The following is a 24,393-nucleotide window of genomic DNA, read 5'->3' as shown; positions in this document are numbered from 1 at the left end:
TTTTGTTCTTCGTTCATTTTATTTTCACATCATACAATTTATTGTATCAGGAATTTGTTCGTTTTCGTATACCCCTTGGGGTCAGAGTGCAGGGTCAGCCATTGTACAGCACCTCTGGAGCAATTGCAGGATATGGGCCTTGCTCAAGGGCCCATCACAGTAGAACATCAACAACATTTATTTATATAGCACATTTTTATACAAATAATGTGGTTCAAAGTGCTTTACATGGTGAAGAAAGAGAAAAAAGACAAAATAAGAATTAAAATAAGGGAACACTAATTAACATAGAGTAAAAGTAAGGTCCGATGGCCAGGGAGGACAGAAAAAACAAAAAACTCCAGACGACTGGAGAACAAAATAAAACCAGTAGGGGTTCCAGGCCACGAGACCAATCTGTACCCACTAGACATTCCACCTAACATTAGTGACCTCACAAGCAGTCCTCATTGTATTCTGGGTTCACATGGAAGAACTTGACAGTAGGATCTCTTTTAGCAGTAATGGGTCATAACATTAACAGACAGCGGTTTTCTGTTCTTTACCGTACTAATCCTTGTTGACCTGACTTAGGTTTGCCATGTCTACACAACATGAAGGAAGCATCTTTAAGCACTGAATTCTGAGGCTGTGATTTTTACTTGTGCCACAGTTTTCTCCATTTCCTCAGGTAAAACTCACTGCAACCACAAAGGAAGCCATTAACACAAGAATCCTGAACAAACAACAACAAAAAAACTCATAATCCCTGGCCCACCTTAAATTCCTTCACACCTCTCCATCAGCGTCTTTTGTTTTGTAAATGTGTCAAGCAGTACTGACAGCAAGCAGCCTGCTATCCCATCACCCCCAGTGAAGCAGCTGAAGTTCTCCCAGCTCAGGCCTCTTTAAGTGGGTGTGAAGTGCCTGGAGTTGTGTAAGGTAAATAATATATCGTTATTTGTAATACAGTCATATGAAAAAGTTTGGGAACCCCTCTTAATTCTTTGGATTTTTGTTTCTCATTGGCTGAGCTTTCAAAGTAGCAATGTCCTTTTAATATATGACATGCCTTATGGAAACAGTAGTATTTCAGCAGTGACATTACGTTTATTGGATTAACAGAAAATATGCAATATACATCATAACAAAATTAGACAGGTGCATAAATTTGGGCACCCCAACAGAGATATGACATCAATACTTAGTTGAGTCTCCTTTTGCTCCTTTGAGCCTCTTGACGCTGTCCTCCTATAGCCTTTGATGAGTGTCTGGATTCTGGATGGAGGTATTGTTGACCATTCTTTAATACAAAATCTCTCCAGTTCAGTTCAATTTGATGGCTGCCAAGCATGGACAGCCTGCTTCAAATCATCCCATAGATTTTTGATGATATTTAAGTCAGGGGACTGTGACGGCCATTCCAGAACATTGTACTTCTCCTTCTGCATGAATGCCTTTGTAGATTTCCAACTGTGTTTTGGGTCATTGTCTTGTTGGAATATCCAACCCCTGCGTAATTTCAACTGTGTGATTGATGCCTGAACATTATCCTGAAGAATTTGTAGATATTGGGTTGAATTCATCCGACCCTCGACTTTAACCCTGAACTAGCCACACAGCCGCACAGCATGATGGAACCTCCACCAAATGTGACAGTAGGTAGCAGATGTTTTTCTTGGAATGCGGTGTTCTTCTTCTGCCATGCAAGGCGCTTTTTGCTATGAGCAGATAACTCCATTTTTGTCTCATCAGTCCAAAGCACTTTGTTCCAAAATGAATCTGGCTTGTCTAAATGAGCATTTGCATACAACAAGCGACTCTGTTTGTGGCGTGAGTGCAGAAAGGGCTTCTTTCTCATCGCCCTGCCATACAGATGTTCTTTGTGGAAATTGCACTGAATTGTAGAACGATGTACAGATACACCATCTGCAGCAAGATGTTCTTGCAGGTCTTTGGGGGTGATCTGTGGGTTGTCGGTAACCATACTCACAATCCTGCACATAGGCCGCGCCTGTATTTTTCTTGGCCTGCCAGACCTGCTGGGTTTAACAGCAATTGTGCCTGTGGCCTTCCATTTCCTGATTCTATTTCTATTATCTTACAGTTGAAACTGACAGTTGAAACCTCTGAGATGGCTTTTTGTAGCCTTCCCCTAAACCAGGAGACTCAACAATCTTTTTTTTCAGATCTTTGGAGAGTTGCTTTGAGGATCCCATGCTGTCACTCTTCAGAGGAGAGTCAAAGGGAAGGAAGCACAACTTGCAATTGACCACCTTAAATCCCTTTATATCTCATGATGGACACACCTGTCTATGAAGTTCAAGGCTTGACGAGCACAATGACAGGGGGACCCACATTTGTGCACAGCCAGTTTTTCGCATTTGATTTCATTTCATACAACTAAATACTGCTTCACTAAAAATATTTGTTCGGAAAACACCTCAGTACTCAGATGTTGCTAGGAAATGAAAGACATACCACTGCTATCTTTATTGTTGAAAGGAAAGTCAATTATTATGCAGCCTGAGAGGGGTTCCCAAACTTTTTCCTATGACTGAACATACATTTCAAGTGTGTTCTGTATCTAAAATGATCTGAGTAAATGTAGGATAACAGGAAATGCAAGGCAAGAAATGCTGAACACATACCTAACATAGAAACTTTTTCTCTCTTATAGTAATAATGACGTGAAGTGTATAATGTGTGAAGACTTTAGTCCAAATATCAAATAAACATGTGTACTTTTATTCAAGAATATAACCAAAGAAAAAAAAATCATTTGATTTATATGTGGCTGTCAATGAGTTACAAACCCAAGCTGAAATGTCAATCGATAGAAAGTTGATACGTATTCCTGGATGGTCAGAGGTAAGAACTGCTGCCTTATAACCAAATGTTTGCTGGTTCTAGTCAGGGCACTCCATGTTTTCAGTAGTGAGCTGCTATTATTATTATTACTATAATATAAGGAGGAACAGTGTGGTTTTCGTCCTGGTTGCGGAACAGTGGACCAGCTCTACACCCTTAGCAGAGTCCTGGAGGGTGCATGGGAGTTCGCCCAACCAGTCTACATGTGTTTTGTGGACTTGGAAAAGCCGTTCGACTGTGTCCCTCGGGGAATCCTGTGGGGGGTGCTCTGGGAGTATGGGGTACTAGACCCCCTGATAAGGACTGTTCGGTCCCTGTACGATCGGTGCCAGAGCTTGGTCTGCATTGCCGGCAGTAAGTCGAACCCATTTCCAGTGAGAGTTGGACTCCGCCCTTTGTCACCGATTCTGTTCATAACTTTTATGGACAGAATTTCTAGGCGCAGCCAGGGTATTGAGGCTTGTCTGGTTTGGTGGACTCAAGATTGGGTCACTGCCTTTTGCAGATGATGTTGTCCTGTTTGCTTCATCAGGCCATGATCTTCAGCTCTCTCTAGATCGGTTCGCAGCTGAGTGTGAAGCGGCTGGGATGGGAATCAGCACCTCCAAATCCGAGACCATGATCCTCAGCCGGAAAAGGGTGGAGTGCCCTCTCAGGGTTGGGAGCGAGATCCTGCCTCAAGTGGAGGAGTTCAAGTATCTCGGGGTCTTGTTCACGAGTGAGGGAAGAATGGAGCGTGAGATCAACAGGCGGATCGGTGCGGCATCTGCAGTGATGCGGGCTCTGCATCGGTCTGTCATGGTGGAAAAGGAGCTGAGCCATAAGGCAAAGCTCTCAATTTACCAGTCGATCTATGTTCCTATCCTCACCTACGGTCATGAGCTATGGGTAGTGACCGAAAGAACGAGATCGTGAATACAAGCGGCTGAAATGAGCTTCCTCCGCAGGGTGTCTGGGCTCTTCCTTAAAGATAGGGTGAGAAGCTCAGAGTAGAGCCGCTGCTCCTCCACATCGAGAGGAGTCAGATGAGGTGGCTGAGGCATCTGATCAGGATGCCTCCTGGACACCTCCATGGTGAGGTGTTCCGGGCACGTCCAACTGGGAGGAGGCCCCGGGGAAGACCCAGGACACGCTGGAGGGACTATGTCTCCCGGCTGGCCTGGGAACGCCTTGGGATTCTCCCGGAAGAGCTAGAAGAAGTGGCCGGGGAGAGGGAAGTCTGGGCATCTCTGCTCAAGCTGCTGCCCCCGTGACCCGACCTCGGATAAGCGGAAGAAAATGGATGGATGGATGGATGGATGGATGGATGGATGGATGGATGGATGGATGAATGGATGGAAAATATAATAAAAACATACATTTGATTTGAATCTGTGTAAATTTTGGATACTTGTAAAAGTTAGTGTTTTTTTTTTATTATTCAGTTTATTCTTTCAGTGACGTTTTTGGTTTTTAACTAATTGAAAAGCAACACCTGTGTCATTCTCAAAACTTTTGGCCACCACTGTATATTCATGAATTCTGTCAGATACTCGGTGTGTGTGTATAGTATATGTACATGTATATGTGTGCACACATGTATACACACCACACACTCACACGTTCACTTGCACATCATCATTTATACATCTCCTTCATAATTTTACTATTCTGCAAACTTGTGTGAAGTTTTTTCTTTTTTACTTACTGTATGCTAGATAGATAGATAGATAGATAGATAGATAGATAGATAGATAGATAGATAGATAGATAGATAGATAGATAGATAGATAGATAGATAGATAGATAGATAGATAGATAGATAGATAGATAGATAGATAGATAGATAGATAGATACTTTATTAATCCCAAGGGGAAATTCACATTCTCCAGCAGCAGCATACTGATACAATAAACATGTTATTTATATGTGATGTTGTGTTGATGTTGTAAGCAGCTCCAAATCTACCTAGTCAAATTCCATCAAGTACTGGTGAATAAACCTGATTCTGATTCTGATGACTAAAAGGCATGTGAGAGCCCACTTGGAGTTTGCCAACTGATACTTTAAATAACATAAGAACGTTGACAAATGACAGGAGACCATCCAGTTCTTCAAGCTTGTTTGTTAAGCTATTAGCTAAGAGGTCTCAATATCTCATCCAGATAGTTCTTGAAGGTTATCAAGGTTTATCTTTCAACTAAAGGACTTGGAGAGCATGGGCACCCAGATTATCCTGTCTAACAAGCCAGAAATTGAACTCTTTGGGCAGAATTCCAAGCACTATGTCTGGCAAAGTCCGAACACAGCTCATCGCCTTCCTAATGCCATCCTCAGAGTGAAGCAGGTTAGTGGCACCATCATGCTATGGCGGGTGCCTCTAAGTGGCAGGGACAGGAAGACGGGTCAGAAATGAGAGATTGACTAATGCAGCCAAATACAGAGAGGTCCTTGAAGAAAACCTGTTCTGGAGTGTACACAATCTCAGACTGGGGTGACGTTTCACCTTTCAGTATGACAATGACCTGAAGCAAACATCTAGAGTGACTTTGGGACAAGAGCCTGAGTGGCCCAGCCAAAGCTTTGAACACCCCTTTGAACACCAGTGATAGTTTACAGACACTCACACTTCTTCTCATTCTAGTGTTTGATATGAGCATTAACTGAAGTTCCTAACCGGTATCTGCATGACTTAATACATTGTCCTCCTGCTACGTAATTGGCTGATTAGATAATTGCACGTATTAGCAGGAGTACAAGGGTTCTTAATAATTTGCTCAGTAACTGTATATTGTGGCACAGTGCTTCCTACACAAGTTGTCCTCTTGTCACTGGCAATGAAAATTTTGCTGGTGTGTCTGCCACCTGGGCAACTAATGGCCTGTTTGTGTATTGTCTTAATTACACTTCCATTCTGGGCCTCCTTTTACAACTCTTCTTATGCGTAATAAATTCTCATTACTGGCTGGAATGATGCTATTTACTCCACTAGCCATGCTAACCATCTAAGATGGGTTGAAGTCTAAGTAATCATTGTAGACCTCCGTTTTAATGTTTAATCTACTGGAATGTATTTTGTAATGCATGGAAAAATAAAATGCTTGTGTCATTCCAACAGATGGTGCAACAAAAACATTTGTGGTAATAAATTGCACCACTATAAATGTTTGTGATATGTCATCTGTTGGAATAACAAATGCAATCCATATGTCTCTATTATATGCCTATATATGGTATGGTATTCATAAAAACAGTGTTAATGATTGTAATGCGCCTTCTGTTACAATGACAAATGTAATGCATTTTATTACTAAAAGGTGTTTGTGATGTTCCATCTGTTGGAATGACAAATGCAATGCAAATGTCTCTGTTATATGCCTTTATATGATATGGTATTCATAAAAGCAGTGTTTATGATTGTAATGCGCCTTCTGTTAGAATGACAAATGTAATGCATCTTATTACTAAAAGGTGTTTGTGATGTTCCATCTGTTGGAATGACAAATGCAATGCATATGTCTTTATTATATGACTATATATGGTACTGTATTCATAAAAGCAGTGTTAATGATTGTAAAGTGCCTTCTTTTAGAATGACAAATGTAATGCATTTTATTACTAAAAGGTGTCTGTGATGTTCCATGTGTTGGAATGACAAATGTAATGCATTTTATTACTAAAAGGTGTTTGTGACGTGCCATCTGTTGGAATGACAAATGCAATGCATATGTCTCTATTATATGACTATATATGGTACTGTATTCATAAAAGCAGTGTTAATGATTGTAAAGTGCCTTCTTTTAGAATGACAAATGTAATGCATTTTATTACTAAAAGGTGTTTGTGATGTTCCATCTGTTGGAATGACAAATTCAATGCAAATGTCTCTATTATATGCCTATATATGATATGGTAATAATAATAATTCTTTGCATTTATATAGCGCTTTTCTCACTACTCAAAGTGCTCAGCAATTGTAGGTTAAGGGCCTTGCTTAAGGGCCCAACAGAACAGAGTCCCTTTTTGGCATTTACGGGATTTGAACTGGCAACCTTCCGATTGCCAGTACAGATCCCTAGCCTCAGAGCCACCACTCTGCCTAATAGCAGTGTTCATGATTGTAATGCGCCTTCTTTTAGAATGACATGTGTAATGCATTTTATTGCTAAAAGGTGTTTGTGATGTGCCATCTGTTGGAATGACAAATGTAATGTATTTTATTCCTAAAAGGTGTTTGTGATGTGCCATCTGTTGGAATGAGAAAGACATACTGTAGCAACCAGATAGACACACAAACACTTATCCTTTTGTTAAGGTGGATATCGAATTCTCATTCGTGTGCACGGAATAACAACATTCAAATAGAGTCGGTAACCCAACTGTACATCAGAAGGTTCCTAAATGAATTGGTCTGAAGTAATTACTTGCATTCTGTTTGAGAATGAATTTGAGCTGTCATGATTTTAAAGTTCTTTTATTTGAGCTGGATGGGCCCTGCTTATTTGTGATGTGCACCCTCCTGTTTATATTTTAATCTTTGTTCCATTCATGCACAGACAGCAATTATTATGATAATATGAAGTCAAGCTAAAAGACCCAATTAAAAATTAACAAGGCTCTCAGAAGATGGCGAGTGCCTTATACAGAGCTTTTGGCAGAAAGCAATATTGTTATACTTCTTTTTATTTGTCACAGGCTGATGGGTCAATGTGTGCTGTAAGCCATGTTGACATTTAGCTTAACATCCAGACAGGGAAACGAGAACAAATAACGGAAAATCTGCACAGCAGGTTTTATTGCTCAGCACCACTCATAATATCCTCCTGTCATGCAAAATAAATATAATAATTACTAGAAAATACATTATGACTGTGACATTTACAAAATTATTACAGAGAAATGTTCACAGATTCTTATAGTAATACTTGAAAAGTGAAGAGAAATTAACTCTGCTCTTCATTCTGACAAGCAACCAGAAATAAGCCAAAGTGATAAAGCAACAAAATAAAACCACATTTAATAAAAGTGTTAAAAATGTAAACTCAGTTTTAATTCAGATCCTAAAAATAATGTGGGCATTTAAGTGAATGGGCTTCTGATGTCAGAGCTGCAGGCTGTGGCCTCCACCATCCTAAAGTGGAGCGCTGGGGTAAATAGTAATACAAATAAATATTCAGTCAATATATATATAATGCATATATGCTGTATTCTGTATATACAGTTCCCCCCACCCCCACCATAATCTTTGGGACAAGACACATTTTTTCCTTGATTTCCCCCTCTGCTCCACAGATTAAATTTATAAATCAAACAATTCAGAAATGATTAAAGTGTTCAATGCAGACTTTCAGTTAAGGGGGTTTGCAGACATTTCAGTCGCATCACTTTTTCTTCATGGTCCCCCACTTCAGAGCACCATAACGTTTGGGACATGGCAATGGCAGGTCTGTTAAGGTTGTTATCATATTTAGGACTTTGTTGCATATGCCAGCATGCAATGACTTCTTGAAGTCTGAGATTCATAGACATCACCAGGTGCTGAGGGTCTTCTCTGGCGAAGGTCTGCCAAGCCTCTAAGACAACCATCTTCAGTTCCTGCTTGTTTAAATTTTCTCTTCAGCATATGGATGACCTGCTCAGTGGGATTTAAATCAGGTGCCTGGCTTGGACATTCAAGATTTTTCCATTTTTTAGCTTTGCTGTGTGGATTCAGCAGTGTGTTTGGAACATCATCTTGTTGTAGGATGATGCGATGTCTAATAAGTTTGGGGGCCTTAACTGGAACTTGAACAGATTAGATGTTTCTACACACCTCAGAATTTTTTGTGCCGCTGCAGTCATCAGTTCCATCATCAATGAAGAGAAGTGTGCAGAACCTCTGGCAGCCATACATGCTGAAGCCATAACACCACCAGCACCACCATGTTTAACAGATTATGTGGTCTGCTTTGGATCTGGGGAAGTTATTTTTCATCTCTACACTTTGCTCACTTATTCCAGGTGTCTGTGGTTCTCTGTGTGAAGTAAAACTTCCTAATGTTTGAGCAAAATTTACCCTTAACAAGTTTCCAGCTGTGTCCCTGTGTTCTTGATGAATTCGTTTAAAAGTCACCGTCTCGATCCACTGGACTAATTTCCTTCTTCATTTTAAACACTTCAATCAGGTCTCCTCTTAATCTTCTTTTTCTTAAACTGTAAAGGATCAGCTCTTTTAATTTTTCCTCGTAACTCATCCCGTGTAGTCCTGAATCAGCAGAGTTGCTCTTCTCTGGACTTTTTCTAGTGCTGCTATGTCCTTTTTGCCCTGGACTCACCCTAGTTGCTCTTCTCTGGACCTTCTCTTGTGCTGCTTTGTCATTTTTGTAGTCTGAAGACCAAAACTGCACACAGGACTCCAGATGAAGCCTCACAAGTGTGTTATAAAGCTTGAGCAGAACCTTCTGTGACTTGTACTACACACATCAAGGCGCTATATAACCTGACATTCTGTTAGCCTTCTTAATGGCTTCTGAACACTGCCTGGCAGTTATACTTACAATTTTCATTTACTGACATTAAATTTCATGGTCCACAAGTCTGCACCACTCTGTATGTACATTCAAGATTATGTGGCAATCTTCTTAGCTTGGTATCATCCTCCAAATTAATCCAATTGTTGCTTATCTTCTTCTTCTTCTTTCGGCTGCTCCCGTTAGGGGTTGCCACAGTGGATCATCTCCTTCCATATATTTCTGTCCTCGTCATCTTGCTCAGTTACACCTGTCACCTGCATGTCCTTTCTCACCATATCCATAAACCTTCTCTTAGGCCTTCCTCTCCTCCTCTTACCTGGCAGCTCTATCCTTAGCACCCTTCTCCCAATATACCCAGCATCTCTCCTCTGCACATGTCCAAACCAACGTAATCTCGCCTCTCTGACTTTGTCTCCCAACCGTCCAACCTGAGCTGACCCTCTAATGTCCTCATTTCTAATCCTGTCCATCCTCATCACACCCAGTGCAAATCTTAGCATCTTTAACTCTGCCACCTTCAGCTCTGTCTCCTGTCCCACCGTCTCCAACCCATATGACATAGCTGGTCTCACTACCGTCCTGTTGACCTTCCCTTTCACTCTTGCTGATACCCGTCTGTCACAAATCACTCCTGACGCTCTTCTCCACCCATTCCATTCTGCCTGTACTCTCTTTTTCACCTCTCCTATCCAAATCATTTATATATATTAAAAATAGCAGCGGCCCAGCACTGACCCCTGCTTTCCACCATCACCCTCTGCTTTCTGTGTTTTAGTCAATTTTGCACCCACCGAATTTTAGTTTGATGTCCAACCTCTCATGCAGAACCTTATCAAATATTTTCTGAAAATCAAAATAAATAATATTGTTTTTTCTGTATTTGCCTGTTGTTTTAAATACATTTTCCTCTCTGCTTGAACCAGCCCTTTAGAATGAAACCACAGAGTTCTTGAAGAAGATTAAGATTAACAGATTAAGAGCTCTTCAACAACTAATAAAACACAAAATAAAACTAATCTTCAATAAAGTTCAATTCCATTACAATTTCCTTAGACTCTACATAATCTTGTGAATTTCCACCTTGGGGATTAATAAAGTATCTACAGTGGGGCAAAAAAGTATTTAGTCAGCCACCAATTGTGCAAGTTCTCCCACTTAAAAAGATGAGAGAGGCCTGTAATTTTCATCATAGGTATACCTCAACTATGAGAGACAAAATGAGAAAAAAAACATCCAGAAAATCCCATTGTCTGATTTTTAAAGAATTTATTTCAAATTATGGTGGAAAATAAGTATTTGGTCACCTACAAACAAGCAAGATTTCTGTCTCTCACAGACCTGTAACTTCTTCTGTAAGAGGCTCCTCTGTCCTCCACTCGTTACCTGTATTAATGGCACCTGTTTGAACTCGTTATCAATATAAAAGACACCTGTCCACAACCTCAAACAGTCACACTCCAAACTCCACTATGGCCAAGACCAAAGAGCTGTCAAAGGACACCAGAAACAAAATTGTAGACCTGCACCAGCCTGGGAAGACTGAATCTGCAATAGGTAAGCAGCTTGGTGTGAAGAAATCAACAGTGGGAGCAATTATTAGAAAATGGAAGACATACAAGACCACTGATAATCTCCCTTGATCTGGGGCTCCATGCAAGATCTCACCCCGTGGTGTCAAAATGATCACAAGAACGGTGAGCAAAAATCCCAGAACCACACGGTGGGACCTAGTGAATGACCTGCAGAGAGCTGGGACCAAAGTAACAAAGGCTACCATCAGTAACACACTACGCCGCCAGGGACTCAACTCCTGCAGTGCCAGACGTGTCCCCCTGCTTAAGCCAGTACATGTGCAGGCCCGTCTGAAGTTTGCTAGAGAGCATTTGGATGATCCAGAAGAGGATTGGGAGAATGTCATATGGTCAGATGAAAAAAACTCTACTCGTCGTGTTTGGAGGAGAAAGAATGCTGAGTTGCATCCAAAGAACACCATACCTACTGTAAAGCATGAGGGTGGAAACATCATGCTTTGGGGCTGTTTTTCTGCAAAGGGACCAGGACGACTGATCTGTGTAAAGGAAAGAATGAATGGGGTCGTGTATCGTCAGATTTTGAGTGAAAACCTCCTTCCATCAGCAAGGGCATTGAAGATGAAACATGGCTGGGTCTTTCAGCATGACAATGATCCCAAACACACCGCCCGGGTAACGAAGGAGTGGATCCGTAAGAAGCATTTCAAGGTCCTGGAGTGGCCTAACCAGTCTCCAGATCTCAACCCCATAGAAAATCTTTGGAGGGAGTTGAAAGTCCGTGTTGCCCAGCAACAGCCCCAAAACATCACTGCTCTAGAGGAGATCTGCATGGAGGAATGGGCCAGAATACCAGCAACAGTGTGTGAAAACCTTCTGAAGACTTACAGAAAACGTGACCTCTGTCATTGCCAATAAAGGGCATATAACAAAGTATTGAGATGAACTTTTGTTATTGACTAAATACTTTTTTTCCACCATAATTTGCAAATAAATTCTTCAAAAATCAGACAATGTGATTTTCTGGATTTTTTTTTCTCATTTTGTCTCTCATTGTTGAGGTACACCTATGATGAAAATTACAGGCCTCTCTCATCTTTTTAAGTGGGAGAACTTGCACAATTGGTGACTGACTAAATACTTTTTTGACCCACTCTATCTATCTATCTATCTATCTATCTATCTATCTATCTATCTATCTATCTATCTATCTATCTATCTATCTATCTATCTATCTATCTATCTATCTATCTATCGTGCCTTTCACATTCTGTCTATCTAACTGTCTCTCTAATCCAGCGAGATGTTCCTGTGAGGTGACCCAGTAGAAAGAGGTGAGCACTCAATGGCCGAAACTGAGCAGAAAGATGGAAGTCCAGTCACTGCAGAAAACGCCAAAGAATTAGTGTGAGAGAGACACCATTAATGACTTTAATTGCCTTGAGTTGGGAGAGTTGTGTATTCAGGTATTCTATTCCACATCTCTCAATTACTGTTCATAAGGATGGGTGTTTTCTTTGAAGCTAAACCTTGCCTAGAAAGCAAAATTGCAGCATTTCCCACCAAATATATCACTTTATACGTATACAGTGGGGTTAGAAAGTATTCAGCCCCATTCACTAACTGCACAATGTATTGAGTTGTAGATTTAATTTTAAATTGATAAATCTGACATTTTTTCCCACCAATCTACACTCAATAATCTGTAATTACACACAGGAAGTACTCGCAGTTAGAAGACCCGGGTTCGCTTCCCGGGTTCTCCCTGTGTGAAGTTTGCATGTTCTCTCCGTGTCTGCGTGGGTTTCCTCCCACAGTCCAAAGACATGCAGGTTAGGTGGATTGGCGATTCTAAATTGGCCCTAGTGTGTGCTTGGTGTGTGTGTGTGTGTTTGTGTGTGTCCTGTGGTGGGTTGGCACCCTGCCCAGGATTGGTTCCAGCCTTGTGCCCTGTGTTGGCTGGGATTGGCTCCAGCAGACCCCCGTGACCCTGTGTTCGGATTCAACGGGTTGGAAAATGGATGGATGGATGGGATACACAATGGAGATCTGAAAATCGAGAGTCCAATTTATGAGAAAGATTTAGGAGTCATAGTGGACTCTCAGAAGCCATTAAGAAGGCTTACAGAATGTCAGGTTATATAGCGCCTTGATGTGTGGAGTACAAGGCCAAGGAGATTCTGCTCAAGCTTTATAACACACTGGTGAGGCCTCATCTGGAGTCCTGTATGCAGTTTTGGTTTCCATGCTACAAAAAGGACATAGCAGCACTAGAAAAGGTCCAGAGAAGAGCAACTAGGCTGATTCCAGGGCTACAGGGTGTAGCAGGGCCACATAAGTGTTGTTGTTTATAGTGTTTGCACCCAGTCGCATCTCATCACAGCACCCCGTTTAAACTAGTATGTGTTTGTTTAAATGTCATCCCTGTAATGAGAAATGGGGAAGGATGTTGCGGGGAGGCAGTGACCCCTGGAAACGTCAGAACCCGGAGTTTTGCCAGTTACATCCGGCTCATTATTATTTAAACAGTAAGGAGGGAAAGAAGGGGGAGAGAGGAGAGAGAGAAGGAGATTCACCTAACAAACCACAGATCATTATTTTTCTGCCACATCGCTCCTTCCTCCCAGTTTGCTTCTCATTCAGCCGGAATTACTACAACCCATTCATTGCAGAAACCCTGGGGTTGAACATTATTTTCCACCATCGCAGAGGAAGCACAGTGAGATCGTTCTGTATTCAAACACAAACACAAATATTTTTGAACAGTTATCAGTAATTTGGACAAGTTATTTAGCAGGACTCATTTTCACATTCGTTAACATTTCAGTAATAATTCATTGGCATTATTTGTATTGTGTGTTTGTTATATGTGTGCAGGGGCAAGGGAGGTTTTGTTATTGTATATTTAGTGTTTTCACTTTGCTGGTATGGTGGAGGGATATAAAGTTAGGTCCATACATATTTGGACAGAGACCACTTTTTTTCTAATTTTGGTTCTGTACATTACCACAATGAATTTTACATGAAACAACTCCGATGCAGTTGAAGTGCAGACTCTCAGCTTTAATTCAGTGGGGTGAACAAAACAATTGCATAAAAATGTCAGGCAACTAAAGCATTTTTTGTAACAGAATCCCTTCATTTCAGGGGCTCAAAAGTAATTGGACAATTGACTCAAAGGCTATTTCTTGGGCAGGTGTGGTCAAGTCCGTTGTTATGTCATTATCAATTAAGCAGATAAAAGGCCTGGAGTTGATTTGAGGTGTGGTGCTTGCATGTGGAAGATTTTGCTGTGAACAGCCAACATGCGGTCAAAGGAGCTCTCCATGTATCCTTAGAGGTGCTCATATTGGATATTATAACAGAGTCCATTACAATTGTAGGGCTAGTCTACAGTCCACCAGGACTCATTATTCATGGGCAGCCTTTTCTGTTTCGTCATAAATTATGATCATATAGTATTGATGGGAGATTTTTTATATACGCAATGTGTGGAAACTGATGTTTTTAATAAATGTTTTACTTTTTTTTTTGTAAAATTTTGCCCGATTGTCAAAGCTTGACTTATAATAGTAAACATGCATTAGATCTCATTATTACTTACGCTACTTAATTGTGTTTTACTTGGTTCTACTTTTACTAGTATGCTCAGAGATTAAAACAAAGACAGTATAGATAGTTTGAGAAAGTCAAGTGTAATTGTAGAAAGAAATTTAGATCAGCTAACAAAAAGTTATGTGTATAACATGACCATGAAAGAGGCTTTGGATACCGCAGCTCCCATTAGATAGATAGATAGATAGATAGATAGATAGATAGATAGATAGATAGATAGATAGATAGATAGATAGATAGATAGATAGATAGATAGATAGATAGATAGATAGATAGATACTTTATTAATCCCAAGGGGAAATTCACATTCTCCAGCAGCAGCATACTGATACCAAAAAAAAAAAAAAAAACAATATTAAATTAAAGATTGATAATAATGCAGGTAAAAACAGACAATAACTTTGTATAATGTTAATGTTTACCCCCCCAGGTGGAACTGAAGAGTCGCATAGTGTGGGGGGGGGGGGGACGATCTCCTCAGTGTGTCAGTGGAGCAGGACGGTGACAGCAGTCTGTCGCTGAAGCTGCTCCTCTGTCTGGAGATGATCCTGTTTAGTGGATGCAGTGGATTCTCCATGATTGACAGGAGTCTGCTCAGCGCCCGTCGCTCTACCACAGATGTCAAACTGTCCATCTCCGTGCCTACAATAGAGCCTGCCTTCCTCAGCAGTTTGTTCAGGTGTGAGGCGTCCCTCTTCTTAATGCTGCCTCCTCAGCACACCACCGCATAGAAGAGGGCACTCGCCACAACCATCTGGTAGAACATCTGCAGCATCTTATTGCAGATGTTGAAGGACGCCAGCTTTCTAAGGAAGTATAGTCGGCTCTGTCCTCTCTTGCACAGAGCATCAGTATTGGCAGTCCAGTCTAATTTATCATCCAGCTGCACTCCCAGGTATTTATAGGTCTGCACACTCTGCACACAATCACCTCTGATGATCACGGGGTCCATGAGGAGCCTGGTCCTCCTAAAATCCACCACCAGCCCCTTGGTTTTGCTGGTGTTCAGTTGTAGGTGGTTTGAGTCGCACCATTTAACAAAGTCCTTGATTAGGTTCCTATACTCCTCCTCCTGCCCACTCCTGATGCAGCCCACAATAGCAGTGTCATCAGTGAACTTTTGTACGTGGCAGGACTCCGAGTTGTATTGGAAGTCTGATGTATATAGGCTGAACAGGACCGGAGAAAGTACAGTCCCCTGTGGCGCTCCTGTGCTGCTGACCACAATGTCAGACCTGCAGTTCCCGAGACGCACATACTGAAATCTGTCTGTAAGATAGTTCACAATCCATGCCACCAGGTATGAATCTACTCCCATCTCTGTCAGCTTGTCCCTAAGGAGCAGAGGTTGGATTGTGTTGAAGGCGCTGGAGAAGTCCAGAAACATAATTCTTACTGCACCACTGCCTCTGTCCAAGTGGGAGAGTGATCGGTGTAGCATGTAGATGATGGCATCCTCCGCTCCCACCTTCTCCTGGTATCGAACTGTAGAGGGTCGAGGTCGTGGCGGATCTGTGGCCTCAGGTGGTGAAGCAGCAGCCTCTCCATGGTCTTCATCACATGTGACGTCAGAGCAACAGGCCGGAAGTCATTCAGCTCACTAGGACGTGATACCTTCGGGACTGGGGTGATGCAAGATGTTTTCCAAAGCTTGGGGACTCTCCCCTGTTCCAGGCTCATGCTGTAGAAATAACTCAGACAGAAATTTAACAGTGGATGATCACAAAAAATTATATCAGAAAAGTTAACTCCAAATATTGTTTTTACTGAAGTTTTTAAGTAAAAAAAAAACAATCTCTTTAAATTGTTTTTCCAGAATAACAAACCCGGGGGTTGGCGAGCAAAGCGAGCAGGGGGTAAAGCCCCCTAGTTTTATTTATTATTAATTTTAATTTCAAATTATTATTATTATTCATTTTTACTATTATTTGTATCATCATTATTGTAAGTAAGTTTAATAAGGTTACACCCTCCACCGGGTGTAACCTTATTGTTTCTTTTCTTTCCACCATACTGGCTTACAATACAATACAATATACAGTTTATTTTTGTATAGCCCAAAATCACACAGGAAGTGCCGCAATGGGCTTTAACAGGCCCTGCCTCTTGACAGCCCCCCAGCCTTGACTCTCTAAGAAGACCAGGAAAAACTCCCAAAAAAAACCTAGTAGGGAAAAATGGAAGAAACCTTGGGAAAGGCAGTTCAAAGAGAGACCCCTTTCCAGGTAGATTGGGCGTGCAGTGGGTGTCAAAAGAAGGGTGTCAATACAATACAATACAGTACAGTACACAGAACAATTTCTCAATATAGATAGATAGATAGATAGATAGATAGATAGATAGATAGATAGATAGATAGATAGATAGATAGATAGATAGATACTTTATTAATCCCAATGGGAAATTCACAAATATATATATATATATATATATAAATATAGTAAGAAAAAAAAAAAAAATATATATAAATTTTAGAAGTACAGAGCAGAATTTAACAGTAGATGATATATCCCATAATAAGATTTGGATTTGTATAGAGTCCTGGAGACCTCATCCTTCAAGCTGCCTCCCCCATTTGGCCATTCCACAGCTGAAACAGTGCTGGGCCAGCCAATCCGATGAAAGGACCCCTCTCTCCCACGATTCCTGCGATCCTCCATCTGGGATGACTTTTCCTTAGGCAGGCAAAACAACTTGGCAGGTGGGCCATGGCACCAAGTGCCACATTTGAGTACCGAGAAGAAAAACAGAATAAGTGAGGGTTAGTATGCAATTATAACTGTCATGTTACTTATGTTTAAGTGCTAATGACTAACAACAGAGATGCAGTCTGTACAGTTAATCAGCAGCTCTAGTCAGGGTGTGCTAAACTGAAGTAGTGAGTCTTCAGCCGGGATTTAAAAGCTGAGACCGAAGGGGCATCTCTTATAGTAGCAGGCAGACCATTCCACAGTTTAGGGGCCCTGTAACTAAAAGCTTGACCCCCCACTGTTATTTTATTAATCCTTGGAATCATAAGCAGACCGGCATCTTGAGATCTTAATGTGCGCTCTGGTTTGTAAGTCATGATAAGTTCAGACAAGTAAGCCGGACCTCGACCATTTAATGATTTATATGTTAAAAGAAGGATTTTGAAATCTGCCCTAAACTTAACCGGGAGCCAGTGTAAGAATTTAAGAACTGGAGTTATGTGTTCGTATTTTCTTGTTCTTGTAATAATTCTCGCAGCCGCATTTTGTATTAACTGGAGGCTGTATAAAGAACAGGTTGAACATCCAGTGAACACCGCATTGCAGTAGTCAATCCTGCTAGAGATAAATGCATGAATTAGTTTCTCAGAATCCTGTTTATTTAAAAAGCGCCTTAATTTCCTAACATTTTTAAGATGGAAGAAACATGTTTTGGACAACTTTGTAATATGCGCTTTAAATGACATGCTAGAGTCAAAGATAACTCCTAGATTGCGGGCTGATTCAGTAAAATTGACTGGGATTCCCATTGAGTTAAATGATGACAAAATATTATTGTGATCAGCATCATTCCCTCCAACAATTAACATCTCTGTTTTATCTGTATTTAAAGACAAGTAGTTCTTATTCATCCACTCCTTTAATTCACTAACACAACTAATTAAAGACAACATTGGAGAAACTTCATTTGATTTAAATGAAAGGTATAACTGGGTGTCATCTGCATACGAGTGAAAATTAACATTATGTTTCCTAATGATAGATCCCAGTGGAAGCATGTACAGTGAAAACAGTAAAGGTCCCAGTACTGAGCCCTGCGGGACACCATATTGAACTTCTGTGTATAATGATGGAGTACTGTCAGCACATTTCTGTACATATTGGAATCGATTTGATAAGTAAGAACTAAACCAAGCGAGCACGGTGCCTGTAAGCCCAACATCATTTTCTAGCCTGTGCAGTAAAATAGAATGGTCGATGGTGTCAAATGCTGCACTTAAGTCCAACAACATAATTATAGTGGAGTTTCCTTCATCAGAGGTTAGTGCCGTTTCTGTACTATGACCAGTGCGAAAACCAGACTGGAATTTCTCAAATAAATTGTAATGCGTAAGGTGTGTCTGAAGCTGACTGGCGACTACTTTTTCTAGTATTTTAGAGAGAAACGGTAAATTTGAAATAGGCCTATAATTATTTAGTATATGTGGGTCAAGGTCTGACTTTTTAAGTAATGGTTTAATGACTGACACTTTTAGTGCATCTGGTACTGTGCCATGCAATAATGAACTATTGATAATGTTTAGGATAGGCGCTGCAAGAACATCCATTGCACTTTTTACTAGTTTTGTTGGCACTGGATCTAGGGAACAAGTAGTGGGCTTCATTTTAGAAATTAAACTTAAGACTTCCTGCTCAGTTACAGGATTAAAATTACTAAAGTGCTGAGTGCAATGTGAGACAGGGTCTTGTAAGCTAGTATGTGGTTTGTACTGTGATGCAGAGATCTGGGATCTTATATTTTTAATTTTCTCATTGAAGAAGTTAATAAAGTCTGTACTGCTAATGTCTGTTGGTATTTTGCACTGTTGATCTGAATTTCCATTTGTTAATTTAGCCACTGTTCTAAACAGTGCCCGAGGATTTTTATTATTGCTATCTATTAATGTAGAATAATATTCTGACCGAGCTTTAAAGAGGGCTTTTTTATATTTATTAACACTCTCTGTCCATGCAATTTGAAAGACATGTAGCTTTGTTGTTCTCCATCTGCGTTCCAGTTTTCGACACTCTAATTTAAGAGCTCGAGTGTTTTCATTAAACCAGGGAGAGTTTCTATGTGCTTTGATCACTTTTGTTTTAAGGGGAGCCACTGTGTCCAGAGCATCTCTCAAGGTCACATTATAATGTGATGTTAGCTCATCTAAATTGTTTTCTGTGTTTACATTTGATGTTAACTGATCTAAATGGTTTTCCACAATTACACTCGACTTACTCAAAGTATCTATAAATTTTGAAGCAGAATTACAATCTAGATGTCGCACTGTCTTTGTTTTAATCTGGGAGTGTGTTCGCAAGGGCAGGACCAAATCAAATGTAATTAAGTAGTGATCAGAAATAACTTCATTTAATGGAGTAATAATTAAATTTTGAATTTCAACTTTGTAAGTTATAATTAAATCTAATGTGTGGTTATGATTATGAGTTGGACCTTTGACATTCTGACAAAATCCCACTGAATTTAACAAATAAGTAAAACATTTGCTAAAAGTGTCAGTTTCCACATCAATGTGTACATTAAAATCTCCCATCAGTACTACGTGATCATAATTTATAGCCAAGTCAGATAAAAGGTTGCTAAATTCAGACATGAACAGTGAATACGGCCCTGGTGGTCTATAGACTAGCACTATAATTGTGTTGGAATCTGTTTTAATATTTAAAATGAATGCTTCAAAGGATGTAAAGTTGCCTAAATTTTTAGAAGTGATTTGCATTTTGTTACAATGAATTATTCCAAGGCCCCCTCCTCGACCTGAATCTCTAGACTTATGAAGGAACGAGTAGCCATCTGGTGACGCCTCAGCTAGGGGTACAGTGTCACATTTACTAAGCCAGGTTTCGGTGAGAAGACACAGATCAGATTTTGTACTTAATTTAACCCTATAACGCCTGAATTTTTAATTTCAGGAAAAAAAATTTTTTTTGTTTTTATTCTTTACTTTCATAGTTATCAATATATAAAACAACCAAAATATATTAAAAAAATATAAAATTTGCAATGTTTTTTAAATGTAACCAAATTGTCACATTCGTCCATGGATCTATAATACAAGAATAAAAAATGTACCTTCATTTCTATATTATTTTTCATCTTATTTTATTATTAAATAAAAAAAACAAACTGAAAGCTTTTTTTATTTATAAAGTATAATACAAAATGTATTTGTTTATAATTTTAGTTAGTGTGAAATTGAACAAAACAATTTTTTTCTTTTGTGATACAAAGATGAACTTTGCATTTGCTGCAGAAAAATACTGGTGCACTCTTGCAATTTACATTTTTGCATCTTCCTCAGGGTAATGGTGAAGACCATCCAAACGGATATCACTTCCAGGGATACTTTTGGTGGCAGGACCTCTTCTCTTTTTGTTAGCAAACTCAACATCAGTAGAACTAGTAGAAGGTCTGCCTCTTTTTGTTGGTCTATTACTTTTTTCTTCAAGAAGAAGAGCTTCGGTGATGCTCATTTTGAACTCTTGCAGACTTTGGATCTTTTTTTTTGGTAACTGAAGGCTCTCACAGTCTCTACGATAAAGTAGCCAAGAGTTCACAACAGTCACATCTATAAAATGAAAAAATAATTTGTGATAATATTTTTTCGATCTGATGTGAATTCTGTACAGTGCAATTAGCGAGTCCATCAAATCAACACCTCCCATAAACTGATTGTAGGTTTTCACAATAGCGGGGCAATCGATTGTGATGGTTTGTTTTGTCTTTTTGTCATATCGCTTACAGTTGGCCTTTGGTTCTGCCGAGGCAAAAGTTGACATAAGGTTTACAACTCTATTATCTGCCCATTTCACTACACGTACTTCAGTATCTTCAACTAGAGCAGTCACTTCTTGATGGGACCCTTTGCCTCTTTTCATCAAATCTTTGTCCTTGATTAGTTTGATGCCAGGCAAACGATTGATTCTAACAGTTCCCAAGCTAAATATTTTTTTCTTTGCTAAAGTTGTCATCAAAGGAAGTGACGTAAACCAGTTATCAAAATATAATAAATGGTTCAATCCAACAGGAATTGATTGGGCCAATTTCAGTACTACATTTGAACTAGCTCCCAAGTCGGGTTCTCCTAATACCGGTTCAATTTTCTCTGAATATATGAAAAAATCATACATGATGCCTTTGTCATCGCAAAGAACAAACAATTTGTATCCCCACTTGTGTGGTTTGCTGGGTATATATTGTTTCATGCTTGATCTACCTTTGAATGGAACTATCTGTTCATCTACGCATAGCATTTGGGGCATTGGTATTTCCCGAAACTTTTTTTGTAAATGGTCTATCAAAGGCCGGATCTTGAATAATTTATCTGTTTTCTCATTAGGTAAGGGAATTTGTGAATTATCATTGAAGTGAATCTTGGACTTTATTTCTTCCCATCTATCTCTACTTATCACTTCCGATACAATAGGACAGTTTAGTTTGCTCTTCCAATATAAACGTGAATTTGAGAGCTTCACCATAGACATAGCAAGCAGTGTACCCAAAAATTGCTCAAGTTCCTGGCTACTCAGTGCAAGAGGTTTATTGGGATTTTGCTGGATTGCATAAAGATTTGATTGGTCGACAATATGAGTAATGATATCCTTCGAGAAAAAATGTCTAAAATATTCAACAGGACGTTTTATTACCCCAGAAGAATCTATTTGTCCTAACCATTCAGGCATAGGTCTAGCTGTACCGTCTCCAGAAATGTGCCGCCAAAGAGGAATTCTTTTTGATTGGAAATTTCTTGATGTAGATGGCTTTGAACTTGTAGTTATTGGAATTGATTCTTCAACTTCAACAACTGAAGTTTCTAACTCATCTTCACTAGTATTATCATTACTAACTACGAGGTCTTCTAATTCATCCAAATCAAAATAATCGGGCGCATATTCACTTCCTATCATGGGAAAAAATAAATATTCTTATCAAAATAGTTTGAATAGCAATATAATAAAAATTTTATTACCATCCATCCATTTTCCAACCCGCTGAATCTGAACACAGGATCACGGGGGTCTGCTGGAGCCAATCCCAGTCAACACAGGGCACAAGGCAGGAAACAAACCCCGGGCAGGGTGCCAGCCCACCGCAGGGCACACACTAGGGACAATTTAGAATTGCCAATGCATCTAACCTGCATGTCTTTGGACTGTGGGAGGAAACCCAAGCAGACACGAGGAGAACATGCAAACTGCACGCAGGGAGGACCTGAGAAGCAAACCCAGGTCCCCAGGTCTCCCAACTGCAAGGCAGCAGCGCTACCCACTGTGCCACCGTGCTGCCCAAATTGTATATTGTAAAATCAAAATTTTTAAATATAATACACATTTTATTTACCAGTGTCATCCGTATTAGCATCTGGTTCCTTGTCTGAGTCTGTACCGCTTCCATCTAGGTCATAAATTCGCCGTTTTCCATAAAACAAACCACAATCCATGCTGTGATAATTTTTGTCACCGTCGAATCAAAAGACGAACGTAACGAATTCGTTACGTTTTGAAAAAGCGGAAATATATAATAAATATAATGTTTTTTATGAGTATTACACCTTTGACATAAAAACTACAGTTTTATGAACATATACAAAAAATATCAACACTAAAACTTCACTAGATTGAAAATTATCGTAAAATGCACTGAACGCCAACGAGCACCTAACCACACACGCACAATCGGTCGAAACATGTGCCACTATTCAAGCATTTGGCCGCTAAAATGCCTGACTAGCGGTATGCATTTGTAATAGTAAAGTGCGCCGATTTCGTTGACATCGTCGTCGGCTCCAAAAGCTTTAGAATTTCTGTACCAGATAGGTTTTAATTAAATGTTACGAAAATGTCGCGCTCGGCGTTATAGGGATAATATCATTTACCAAAACAGCTTTAGTGCCAAGAGAGCTAATGTTCAATAAGCAGCATTTAAAACTGTATGCTTCTTTCTGAATTGGTGATATACTTTTTGTTTTAATTTGTAGTAAATTTCTATTACAGATGCCCCTGGTGGAGGGTCTGGTTTTATCCCTTGGTCTAATTATACACCTTATTTTTTGGTTATCAATTAATTTAAGGTTTGTATCAAGACTAAATTTACTGGATGCCCCAAGACAAGGATTATGGGTAACAGCTTCAGGAAAGTAACAGGTGGGATAAACAACAGCCTGTGATTTAAGATCACATGACTGCGGCCTGGATGGTGCTCTAATCAGTCAACCAGGCAGTTTTGCTGCCATATTTTGGGATAATACATAAGATCCCCTCCAGTTAGGATGAAGACCATCTCTTCTGAAAAATCCAGGCCTTTCCCAAAAATCATCCCAATTGTTCACAAACGCTATGCTTTTGTTTGCACACCAGGTTTCTAGCCAGCAGTGAAGGGAATGCAATCTGCTATAAATCACATCCCCTCTATATAATCTTGGTAAGGGGCCAGATACAACTAAATTCCGACATTTTCTTTTAGCTTTGATGCAAAGAGAGATGAAGTTCCTCTTTAATACCTCAGATTGCTGTGAATAAATATCATTAGTGACGACATGCAGCAATAAGGTAGATACTTCATCGTCTGCGACACGGTCCAATGCGGCCTCTATGCCAGAAATCTTGGCCCCTGCGAGGCACTTAACATGAACTGCTGGTTTAACACAGTTTGGAATTCTAACATTCCGCACTATGGAATCGCCAATTATGAGCACTTTCTTATTCTCAGTTTCCACAGGCGCGCTGCGGAGTGCTGAGAATCTGTTCTGGGTCCGAATTGGTGACCTGGGTGCCGGGGGACTACATTTTGGATTCTTAGACCCCCGTCTTACTGTTACCCACTCGCCCTGTGGCTGAATTGGTGCTGCTGACTTTGGCCGTGCACTGACTACAGTGGGGCCAGGAGAGACTGAAGCCGAATCAGAAGTAGCCGAATTGTCTAAACAAACCGAGTCGATCCAATTTTCGGTTTGCCTAATCACTATCAGATTCCTAACGCGGTCCTCCAATTCGCGTATTTTCCCGACCAACTCTAAATTAACTAAACACTTTTGGCAGGTGAAGCTGTCTACAATGTCGGCTGGAAAACCTGAACTGTACATGTTGCAGGACACACAACATATAAACGTGCCCTCAACGGGCAGAGCGCAGATGGAACTTACGTTTAGTATTGATGTCATCTT

This window comes from Erpetoichthys calabaricus, chromosome 2 (assembly GCF_900747795.2).
Source record: "Erpetoichthys calabaricus chromosome 2, fErpCal1.3, whole genome shotgun sequence".
Taxonomy (NCBI): Eukaryota; Metazoa; Chordata; class Cladistia; order Polypteriformes; family Polypteridae; genus Erpetoichthys; species Erpetoichthys calabaricus.
The sequence above is the reverse complement of the archived record's forward strand: the minus strand, read 5'-3'. Positions refer to the sequence as shown.